Source organism: Triturus cristatus, chromosome 12, assembly GCF_964204655.1.
Source record: "Triturus cristatus chromosome 12, aTriCri1.1, whole genome shotgun sequence".
Taxonomy (NCBI): Eukaryota; Metazoa; Chordata; class Amphibia; order Caudata; family Salamandridae; genus Triturus; species Triturus cristatus.
Genome location: NC_140595.1, coordinates 61937365 through 61950010, shown reverse-complemented (window position 1 = coordinate 61950010; position 12646 = coordinate 61937365). Strand labels below are relative to the sequence as shown.

General features: G+C 42.2%; 1 protein-coding gene across 3 annotated transcripts in view; it reads right to left on the bottom strand.

The window, feature by feature from the left end:
• MOB3A (MOB kinase activator 3A) overlaps window positions 1-12400 on the bottom strand; it is a 75482-nt gene extending 63082 nt beyond the window's left edge. The window contains exon 1 of one of the 3 annotated variants that reach the window (XM_085636824.1): window positions 12264-12400. The gene's annotated coding sequence lies outside the window, so the exon portion shown is untranslated. Of the gene's footprint in view, window positions 1-9950; window positions 12126-12263 lie in introns of those variants that run through there. The other 2 variants (XM_085636825.1, XM_085636826.1) reach the window with 2 other exon arrangements.
• Window positions 12401-12646: the final 246 nt, after the last annotated feature.

The following is a 12646-nucleotide window of genomic DNA, read 5'->3' as shown; positions in this document are numbered from 1 at the left end:
ACTTCCAGTCACAAACGCACATATGCCTCAGCTTAAAAAATTGGCAGCTGACTCATTTCCACGTGACTTCCTACCACGTCTGAAGTGAGGACAGGAAACGAGCATATTGAAGAGATGTTTCTCATACTGCTAATCACCACATTCCGGCAGTATCAAAGCGTTGCAGCTGTACATTATAGGGAAACTAGGCCTGTGGTCTAGTTTCTTAGGTCGAGCCTAGTGCAGCGTGCATGTGCTGGTCTATGGGAGGCTTCTAGTGAGCACTACAAACTTCCCTGTGTGGGTGTGACTCCACCCACACATTTGATTAGCCTTTGCGTGTGGCTTTCAATAATGAAAGCACGCAAATGGCCAAAGGTGGGTGCATGTCCCACCTCTTCTTAACATGTTCCCTCCCATGGCGTTTGGGAGTCGGGAGCGAGCAGCGGCGCGCAGTGTGCAGCTGCATTCCTTCACGCGTCGTGGATCAGGTTACAATAAACACAGAGCGGTCACTTTCACCTTCGCAGCAGCGCTTGTTTTTTTTCTTCTCTGCTCAGGTGTTGGAATGTGGTGCTTTTGGAGTGAAACGCGTTTGACGCTCAGCTGACAGAAGGTAGCTTGATATGAGTCTGTAAACAAACGTTGTTGGATGCCGGCCGCCTTTTAACTACACGCCCGCTTTCATTTTCACCATTGCAGGTTTTAATATTTTAATTTGGAGGCCGTGCGCCTTTTAGCTACAAGCCCGCTTGTTGCAGCTCTTTCTCGCTCTCTTCCCTTCGCTTCCCCCTCACAAAGGCGAATCTCATCAGGAGCAGATCTTTGTTTGAGATCAGTATATTAACATTACATATATATTACGAGGCAGTAATGGATCATCTCTTTTAACTAGCTTTCCTCGGCATTTACGTGCTCGTTCCCAAACACGGTGGTGATGAAATGCGCCTTCAGGGTGCTGCATTTGGTACTGTGCCAAAAATGAATAAACTTGATTGGTGTTTTCCCCATCACTGAATACAAGCCAAAGTCCCCACATGCTTGCATTTCTTGTGTGTTGAATTACATTAAAGCATAAGTGTCATTTCTCGCGTTTTTTCACAGAGGTGTGGGCTTCATGTTTTGAATGGAATTGCGCAGTTTAAAGTTTTGACAGATGAATTAGAATTTAGGTCGGCTGGATTCACCGTAGATTACGTAAATGCTCTCACCCACGTTTCAATTTGGTGAGGTGTTAATATTCCTCTGCCCAAAGCAATGGAGTAGTGTATGTCCCCACGAACGATGCATAGTGTCATCGATGTCAAACATGTAGGATTGTAGGAGCTATGTCCTGTCTCAAGAATATTTATTCATTTAATGGACTTTAAAAAGAGTTTTTTCTTCATCATGTGCAAATTGTGGGCAACCTTCTTATGTGTGTCATATTGAGATGTCGCTGTCCTGTTTCTGTCCTCCTACAAAGGCGTGCCTGTGCGGTTAGTGTGCGACCACGTAAGAACTGGAGGTAAAACAAAATCAATGGAGGCGGCAAGTTTTGGCTATTTATAATCTTGTAGATTGACGACTTGCCGTTCATACACTAGCAATGCCCATGGTTCAACAGCATGTTAATGAACACGCATCGTCCCAACTTCTTTCCTTGGTTTTTGTGGTGTCTGGTGGGGAGGGATAACTTCTTGCACATGCAGGCTTTTTTGGCTGTTTAATAGATTGCATTTTTTGTGTCTTTAGGTCTCTCGTTAGCCAGGGCCTTTTGATTTTACTTGTATAAAATACCTATATATAGTACCTACTTGTGTGCTGCATGGCTAACCTCTTATATGGTCCCAAAGGCGAAACCTATTGGCTATGCCAATGCTTGTTTTTTAAGCTGCCTAAGTACTAAAGCCTTAAGTCATCTAAAAAGAATAGACCAAGGGTACCCAGAATCTTCCAGTCCAATGTAAGAAAGGTTGAAGTTCCGTAAAAGTCCTATAATTCTAAAATGAAACATGCACTGGCAAAGCCAATAGGCCTGCAATAGCCAATGCTCATTTTGTTTGTGTTTTTTTTTTTAATGAAAGCACATACTATCAAAAGAAGTATTGTCTAAAAGCATATTATATATATCTTACCCCAGTGACCCCACTTGACAAACCTCAACAACCACCCCCCACAGCATAGTTTTTGACAAGTTTGCGCATTGGAAAGTTTAGGGGTCCCAAAATGTAAAATCCCCAGGCATTTTTCATAGTCTTTTCTAGGCATGGCTACAGCAAAAACTGCTGAACAAAATTAAACCAAATTTGTCAGAAAGCTAGATCTTGGTACCCAGATTGTGCTTCTTGTGATTTGGTGTAAATCCGTTCAGTCGTTTTTGAGAAAAAAAGGTTGAAAAAAATATTGATATCTGAACGGCTGGGTTTGAGGGACTCTGGCGAGAGTCCCTGAAACACAATTTTTAAAAAATAGAGCGTACTGATTGGCCCAAAGAGCTTTTTTCCCCCGGGGCAGTTTACTCCTGTGGGAGTCAGACTCCCACAGGAGTGAGTGCTCCGATTGCCAGCAAAAGGAGATTGAGAACATTATATTTATAACACGATATCGCTCTCCCCACTCAGAAAGAACCGGCGGGACACAACGGGGACATCTGGAGAATTTCTTTAATACTGCTGATGGCATGACGCGTTTCGGCATAAATGCCTTTTTCAAATGCCCTTCACAACACAAATTGCTCCCCCACAACTGTTCATTCGCTCTCGCGATAATCGCCTTGAACCAGCTGAGCCGAGTTAATGATTGACGCTTCCTTGCAGCCAGCATCGGCAAACCACAAGTCTCAGAATACACCCTCCTGGCAATTCGGGTAAGTCTCTCCCCTCGAATTTCCTCGTGTAGCGAGGGCTGGCAGATGAATTGAAAGAGCGCATTAAAAGTCAATGTTGGGTGCACAAGATAAATGCTGCAGCAAAAAATTAAAACCTCTCCCGTGTCCCCAACGCAGCGGCATTTTGCTTACTGTGGATGCGGCGGTCTGGAAAAATCCCGATACCTCGGAGTACTTCACCAATTGCCCCATGATGATCCAGACGCTTCTTCGACGGGAGAATTTTGTGTACACAGAAAATTATATATAACAGTTGCAGGAAGTAATGCCACCTACCGTGAGCAAGGCCGAAAAGGCTGAAACGCGTTGGGGTGACAGACTAGGGCTCTGTTTATCAAATAAATATCTACAAGGTTCCAGAGTGCGGGCGTCTTTTGTTTGAATATTGACTCCTGGCCATTGGCTTGGCCCAACACCCGCACCCGTTGTTGAGCGATCCGGATCAAGCCACATTGTGAGAAAATTGAAGTGAAACCGGAGGCGCCCGACAGACGAAACGCCGAAATTTACACTGGAAACCCGCTGGAACGCCGAAAGACGGGGCAGAGAGCGCCGTCTTCACGGGAGCTTCCCTACCAGGTAAGTGTTAAAGCATTGTGCTAATAACTGTTGGCAATACAGTCTCTGCCGAAGCGACTTGAGGGTGTTACATTGTGTCAACCGACATTGCGCTGAAAACTAAAGCGCTCATTCGGCGATGACCAACACCAAGTAGGAACCTTGCAATCCTTGTTAATTTTCAAAAAACAGCCCGCACTAGAATCACACGGACTGACAAATCGGCAACAAAATCATCATCACTATATATTTTTTGAACAAACATTGGCACTAATTAGAAGATTAAAAGATCTGAACAAAGATGGAAGCGTGCAAAGCCAAACGCGCATTGAAAGTAGCAACCTTTCTCCAGTCCGGTGGGAACGACAATGCGTCAACAGATGCAAACGCAGCCCCACCTAACGATACAAATCCAACCTTAAATAACTACTCTTTTCAATCGAGAAACAATACAAGCGCGAAATAAGCAAAAGCTGGGAAGCACTCTCTCTACAAAAATACCTTGAAATCAATCGAATCCCACGAGGGTTGAGGATCTTCACAATGCCCACACATCCAGATACGAGGACTGACATGCTTGAGGAGTGGGGAGCAAACAACACAGCATGCAGCCAAAACATGATGCGCATATTAATCAAATACGCCGAAAAAGTTCTTGAAGAAATACATAATCTAATCAAGGAGCTAGAGGCCAAAATTTCTCAAAATAACAAGGAAGACACCGACAAATTACGGAAAGAAATGGAAGACCGTTTAGAGAAATATGAAGATGAAATTGAGCAACGGAAAAAGAGGAAGTTTGCCCGCGACGAAGCCGACTACAAACAAGGCAGAATACTTACATTTGCCAAAAGATTCGATGTACTCAAAATTAATCAAGCCAAAAAACCCATACAATCTTTGGGAGAAATTGAAACTGAATCAGATGTAAGCGGAAGTGAAAACGAAATAACTCCTAGCACCAATATACCAACCAACACTACTTTTTTAGAGGAAATGCGCCTCGTCAACCTGGACCAGAATCTATCCCGGACCCAGGGGCGAGGCAGAGGGTTTGGAAGAGGCAATATAAAGTTTTCAGAAGCCTCAGGAAAACTCGAAGATCCAAATGAAAAAAAGAGCATACTCACTCAGGAACCGCACGAAGAGGAACTAGACATGAACAATTTAATAATCAACCTATCAGATTACGTGCCAACAGATACTGAATATCGAATTCTAAACAAAGGCCTCTCTTTCTGCCCACAAAAACATTTCGATTATACCACCACTAAAATTGACATGTATAAAATTAGTGCGCAAACTAAAACTAACTAAAATCCATGCTCTAAGGAAACATAGTAACCAAAACATAGAGGCACAAGACACCATCAAGCAGACTCGAAGTGACCTATTATTGACGATAGAGGAAATTCCACACTTAAAAAATCTATACGATCTAGCAAATGACTCTGAAAATGGACAAACCACAGAAATTGAAACACTACAACATCTTGGAATCGACACGAAACAACATGAGCCAAGTGGCCTAAAACAAAAATCCAAATACTGTCCACAGCTATCGCCAGGCAACAAAATTGACTTCTTCTCAGAAATAAATCATGAACGAAATTGACAAACTTGAAAGAGTAAGAAATAATACAATCAGGGAAAATACCTCCAAGAAAGAAAATCAAGCAATTCGAAATCTGGCTAAAAATCCAAAGATAATTATTAAGCCTGCAGACAAGGGCGGCAACATCGTGAATTTAAACACAAGCAATTACAAGGAAGAAGCATTCCGACAATTAAATTATATCCAAAAATATACCAAGCTGACCAACAATCCAATGTACAGAATGATTGAGGACATAAAAAAACACCTGAATGAATGGCATGAACACAATTTAATCAACATCGAGGAGAAAAAATTCCTACTGAAGGAAAATCCAACAATTCCCACCATATACTTCCTGGCAAAGATTTATAAAGCACTGATAAATCCACCAGGAAGACCAATTGTATCATCCTGCGACTCACTGTATGAAAATATCTCATCATACATAGACTGCTACCTTGCACCCTTGGTAAAAACCATATCTTCCTACATCCAAGACACAAGCGACTTCCTACGGATCCTTTCCAATACATCATGGAATCCAGCATACCTCATGGTAACTATAGACGTAGTATCATTGTACACTTCAATTGAACATACCATTGGATTAAATGCCTGTGCATACTTTGAGACAAAGAAGCATACACGAACTAGAACATTCAGCAATGTTGCTCACTATGATTGAAATATGCTTAAAGAACAATATTTTTCTTTTCAATCATGAACTATATCATCAATTGTGTGGCTGTGCTATGGGAATTTCCTTCTCACCCAACTACGCCAACCTGACAATGGGTTGGTGGGAGAAGGAAATAGCCTGGGGCCCCACAGAACAACGGGGCCCTGGACAAAATCATTTTATGGTCACGTTACATTGATGATCTGTTCCTAATTTGGAATGGGAACAAAGATGAATTTATGCAATATTTCAACACACTCAACAATAATGACCTTGGACTTTCCTTTACTTGCAATACAAGCCGTCATAAAATTGATTTCCTTGATATATCGGTATACATCGAGGATGGTCAAATTGAAACCACACTTTTCCGGAAAAAAATGGCCACAAACAGCATTCTGCATGCAGAAAGCTTCCATCCAAAAGCTTTACTGAGAAGCATCCCTTATGGCGAATTTATTCGAATGAAAAGAAACTGTTCAAGAAACGAGGATGCAAATAAAGAAATTCTCAACTATGCCATTAGATTACAAAAACGAGGATATAGAGTGAGAGATCTCAATAAGAGCATGGATAAAGTTAAAACTATGAATCGAACAGACATTCTCGTCAAGAAACATCCAGACAATGAGGACATTATCACCAACCAAACAGCACCGCGATTAATAATGACATATAGCAAAGAATCCTTTAAAATCAAACCCATTATCCAAAAATACTGGCCAGTCTTACAACAAGATCATGACTTAGCGGAAATCATCGGAACACAGCCATCAATCTCATACAGAAAGGCACCTTCCATCAGAGATCTCACTACTCAGAGTCATTTCCAAACTAAGAAAAACGAAGAAAAAAACTGGCTTGCAATACAACAAAACGGCTTTAGGAAATGCAACAATTGCAAAGCTTGTAAAATTGGGACCAACATGAAAACAATCAAAGATCCAGAAGGAAAAATCATTCATATTGATCTAAAAATTACATGCACAACCAAGTTTGTAATATATGTGATCCAATGCAATTGTGGCATGATGAACATAGGCAGCACCATCTGCATGCTAAAAAAGCGTATTTTAGAACACATTAGAGCAGTGAAAAACAAAGCGCCAAACACATATTTACATGCCAGGAAGGAAATTGGAGAAATATGTCATACTTTGCCATCGACACAATAGAAAGCAATGAAAGGATGGGTGATCGACAAAGAAAACTGCGACAACTTGAATCGAAGTACATCATTAGATTACGAACAGAGAACCCGAGAGGGATGAATCTGGACGAAGAACTTTATGTTCATCTTTGACACATATCTATTAAGTACAAGAACATATCTGGGCATATCATCAACTTCGAAATCAATTGAATTAACAAACTGTATCCATTGAAAGATATGGGCACACTAAGAGACTCAACCCCATAGATACCAACTGCTTATTGCCTTTGGGACTGTATACTTTGATCATTGTTTTGGCCTGTACGCTTTCATCTTATAAGTTTAGATCCCCTTTTTTCCTTAGTACAAACTGGTTGTACCCTTGTACTATACAATTGAATGGTTATTAATTTCAAGTCTGGTCACTAATACCAGCCAATCACTTAATTTCGAGTTTGGTCACTAATACCAGCCAATTTGCCAATGTTTTTGACATTAGTCCGTCATTTTTGTAAATGAATTCAAAACAAGCAATTTGTTTTTTACTGTCACAAGGTGTTCTGTTCAGTAGTAACAAGAACTACAAATCCCAGAATTCCATGGGTTTCTTTCGAATTTTATGTACACAGGAAATGATATATAACAGTTGCAGGAAGTAATGCCACCTACCGTGAGCAAGGCCGAAAAGGCTGAAACGCGTTGGTGTGACAGACTAGGGCTCTGTTTATCAAATAAATATCTACAAGGTTCCAGAGTGCGGGCGTCTTTTGTTTGAATATTGACTCCTGGCCATTGGCTTGGCCCAACACCCGCACCCGCTGTTGAGCGATCCGGATCAAGCCACATTGTGGGAAGAAAAACAACTTTATATTAATATATATATATATATATATATATATATATATATATATATATATATATATATATGAGGGAGAAACACAAAGTCTGCTCCCAGTAGGCAGGGAGCAGACTTTTCACCTGTTTTCCTGCAGATCAAGAGACAATTCCTGCCTGGAGGGAGCAGCATTTACTAGCTGCTCCCTGCGGGCGGGAGCAATGCCAGCTCTGGCGGCATTCGGGGAGCTGGCAGGGGCCATGGAGCACCCCCCAAGTGTATGGTGGATGCCCTGGGTGGGCACAAGGACACCCGCCTATATTAAATACAGGGCCCAGAGGATGGAGTCCCCAGGGCCTAATAAGGCTTGGGATGGAGGACTACACAGCCTCCCCTTTTGTATTTTACCCCTGATGGAGCCCCCAGGGCTGAAGGCCAACCTTATGCTGCACACAGCAAAGGCCATGGAAGCCTAGGGGTTGGCTGCCTGCTGGGGATTTGGTGGCAGAGCCCAGCTCCAAATCAGCCAATCCCATGCCGTGCACAGCCAAAGGCTATGCGCGAAAGGGGGTTGGCTTTACGCATGGTAATAAAATATTACTTTCATGTTAAAAAAAAACTAGAAATGTACTGAAGAAGAAGAAAAAAAACTGGTTAAAGTAACATTATAGTTAGGTGAATAGGTCAGTGACAACATAAATGTATTGATCTAAAAAAAAAAAAAAAAAAAAAAAAAAAAAACCCTCTCAGAAATTTACCAGTTATGGTTAGCAGAGCTAACTATAACTTGCACTCCCAACATGCACTACTTATGACCTCACATATTACATCACTCATGACATGTTCTATGACTACATTGATGACATCACACATGGCATCATCCAATGAGCGCGCTAGTTTGTTTTCTAGTTTACATAGTGATAGGTAACTTCAATATTACTTCTCTACCTAATGTTGTACTGCCCAGGTCCAACTAATGGGTGTAATTATTTACAAAACTCATTATCACCAGCAATAACCACAAACCAACCATCAGTGCTGAAATGTGAAGTGATCAGTCACCAAATGTAATTAATCTTTTCTTCAACAGCATGTCAGTACACCCAAGGTTCTGTTGTTTTTCAATGTCTAACTAACCAGGAAGTGAAACACAAAACCATATACATGAAAACGGCAACACAAATTCCATTCATAACTGATTGAGTATACTCTAGCTATGTTTAGTCCAGTGACTAACTTAAAATCTGTGCAAGGTGCAACACTCAAACCCCTTGAAAGCGAACTTTTAAATCCATGTTTTAATGTGGTTTTCATTTTCAGTAGATTATGTACATTCAAAAACAGGGCAGCAACTTGCTCTGTTCAGATCCCAGCCAGGTCAAAGAGGAGTGTGCCACTGTCTCGTCTCCTCCCATGCCCAGCGGCTCTAGGCGTGTTGGGCCAACAGTAAGTCTGTTATTATTGGAGTGGGATTTCATGTCCCGCCTCACCTTATAGCTTGTCATTGAAAGGAACCTGTGTCAGCTAGCAAGAGAACATAGACAGTGGAGGGAAATGGACCAATGAACTGAACTTAGAGCAGAAACTATTGTGTTACACTATAAATGTTACATAGTAAACCAGTGGGAAGGAAAGCATGGGTAAATCCTTTAGGATAAACTGGTCCACAGACCATCCCATATAGAAGGCATTATTAACAAAAACGTTTAATATATATATTTTTTTAAACAGGTGTGATAAAGAGGGGAGGGAACGGCTCCTAATGCTTAAATGTGTTTTTCTTCATCCCACTGAGGATCAAGCGGGGTTCCCCGGCATAAACAATTATTGCATTTAAGCAGTACATAAAAACATCATCGAATGATTAATAACAAGTGTTCCAAAATTGTTGGCCTCAGTGGAGTACAGTGATGGATAATAACTGCGGTGATTGAGATCTGTAAGAAATTACACACAAGCACAATGATCAGGGACAGTCAGAAAATAACAAGAGTTGAGAGTCAGTCGTTCGATAGACTAGAGCAACAATGGAATTTCAGCTACAAAAAATGTCCATAGCCACGAGCGCTGCCAGTCACATTCGGATAAACATCTCCAGCATCGTTTCTGGGAAGGAAAGAACTGGAAACTACTACTTTAATTTACACCCACCATTTCTTTTCACAAGAAGTTTTTGGGCAGAATGTAAAATAAAGGTGAAGCGCAGTCCATAGAAAAACCTATATGCTAAAATCAGTTAAGCATGTGCACAACCCATTAACATATTTTCACATTACTTACTATTTTTGCTGTCCAGAACAGCGAGTAGGTAAAGTGGACCCATAGAGTTCATTCCAAAGAGGTTATTTCTTGTCATCAAAGGATTGAGACTCACGGTTTTGCCGATGTGCTTTAGCCAAACTGCTTTAGAGACATTTACAGATTCTAATCGTGGCAAACCACGCACTCAGAGAAAAGCGATCTACCACCAACAAGTACAGTTTACACCTCATCCTCCTTGCAGCATTAGACCTGGTCACCCACTCAACCATACTCGAGTGTTTTCTCCTCCCAAAGTTTCACTGGTGCACCATTCAATAGTTTTTCATATCAAACCATTCCTTCGGTCATCCAGTCTTTCTTGAATTCCCTACTCACGTCGAAACCAATAGGCAACCACCAAGGCGAAGTCTTAGGCACTTTCATTTTATTACAGCACCAGCATCCCCTCCACTGGATTCTCCACATTCTGCTCTCTAATCTCCTCTTTACCAGTGGCACTCATCAGTTCTGCATTCTGGTGCCTGAACTCCAATCCAGATTCTGAGTATTTACCAGCCTAGAGACAGAGGTTGGCCATATCCTCACTCATGTTCACCTTCTCCTGCTGAACCAAATTACTACTGCGCGTCCTCTGCCATAACAACTGACTGCCTCCATCTCCCAGTTATAATGACATCCTCTAAGAGGAATTTCGACTCCAGAGTAAAACAGCCATCCTCATCATCACCAAGCCACTGCTGTCAGGTTCCAGCTGCTGAACCAGTGCATTCCCTTTCATGCTAACAAATCTACGATCCATACAAAGTTGTTCCTTTTTATGAGTTACAAGAAAAATGCGCCTGAAAGTGGCACAAGCAGAGAACAAGACGTTGTTACATATAAGGAAAATACTGGAAGGCGACTGAAATCACAATATTAACTACCATATTCCCACAAGATGATCCTTCTAGTTGAAGCAATAGTACAGAATAACTGAATCTCTGCTAACAAACGTTCTTTTTGTCCTTAAAAAATGGGTGTAACTTGCTAAATTTCTGCATATGTGCCCAAAATGCTTTCATCAAATAAATACTGGCCAAAAGCACATAGAACCGGTTTTTAAAACAACTGACCAATTGTTACAGACATATGAACAGACTCTACTTCCCCTATTATGGAAACCCAGAATGTTCTGAAATTAGAAGTACACTCCGTTCCCATTTGCAAAAAATAGTTCAATATATTTTGGTCAGGGTATGGAATAATATCATGGGAGAACTACACATCTGTTCCCATTTCGCAATACTCAAAAACCTATCTTTTTAACCTTTCCTGTTAACTCGTGTGAAGCTTGCCCCTCTACGGATTACAAATAATAAATACAAAATACAACAATTAAAACCTTTAGCTTAATATAGCTACAAGGAACTGGCATTCTAAAACCTGCAAGCCTCGGGCTTTGTGTGCTATTCAAAGTTCGAAAGGAAATACTAACAATGTTTAAACCAGGAAATGGCACGGTAACCATGTTATACATTGTTCTGGGGTGTGCCCGAGAAATTAACTACATAAATCCTATTGTCACTCGGAAACTTCTTACAAATTCGATTAAAATACTGCGCACAAAACAGCAATTACGCCAAGTGTTCAAGCATGGTACAGATTATTTTTTGTCACTGGAACGCAGTGGGCTTGAATAGAACAATATGTTTCAGTAACAGCATAACATGAGTAATTTAATGAACCCTTTCCCTGCCGTGGTTTATATGCCTTGTGTATCATATTTAGATGCCAAAAACGGTTGCAAAGTGCTTCAAATGAAAAATGTAAAACGAAGGGCAGCAACAAAGCGAGTAGGAACGGACATTGATGGTGCATAACTGATGACTTACAGTCTAAATTACACAAGAGAGACCCAGAAACATCGTTCTAAAGTTCCGTATGCATCTTTTTAAAATGTAACCCTTTTGCTCAACACAATTCAAAGCGATCTTGCGTGCTCCCACTTTTAACACGTCTCTATCTAATACTGCGAGTGACGCATTAATGAAACTGAAGACGTGCTGGACTCCTCTCGCCTCCGGGGCCCAGGCTCGCCACTTGTGAACGATTTCATCACAAGACACTTGTTTCAATTTCCCATGGCTCAACACACAACTTATCTCCTCCGCCCGGGCTGCGCCGAGCTCTGTCCCCTTGGCTGCAGCCGGGGCCACTGTGTCTCAAGCCTCGACCCCACCAGCGCCGGATGTCCTCTGGCGCGCGCGCGCGCCCTCCTTCTCCTCACCCGCAGGGGCCCTCGCGCTACCTCCGCACACCCGCTGCCGCATGACGGGGGGCGCGCTCGCTCACCTGTGCCCTCCTGAGCTCGCGCTGGGTGCTCTCGCGCCCCTCGGGCCGGGCGCCGGGGCTGTCTGTGGCGCACTTTCGTCCTCAACGTCTGTCTTCTTCTCATCCAGCAAAAGCCCCGTCCCTTCCAACTTCCCCCTTTCAGCCCGTCGGCGAGTTTTCCGCGGCTCACAAAGAACGACCGAGTCTCCCCGGTGAAGTAAGAACGAGAAGGACAACAACACCTCTCAGACCTTCGGCGACGAGGGGGTTTCAACGACGGGAATTTCTCTTTTTTTCACGGTCCTCTTCTACTTTAGCTTTTGGTCCAGGGGCTTCGGCGATAAGAATGTGCCCGGCTTCCTTTTTGCTGGACCCGCCTTTTTCTTCTTAAAGGGTCCGCCGCG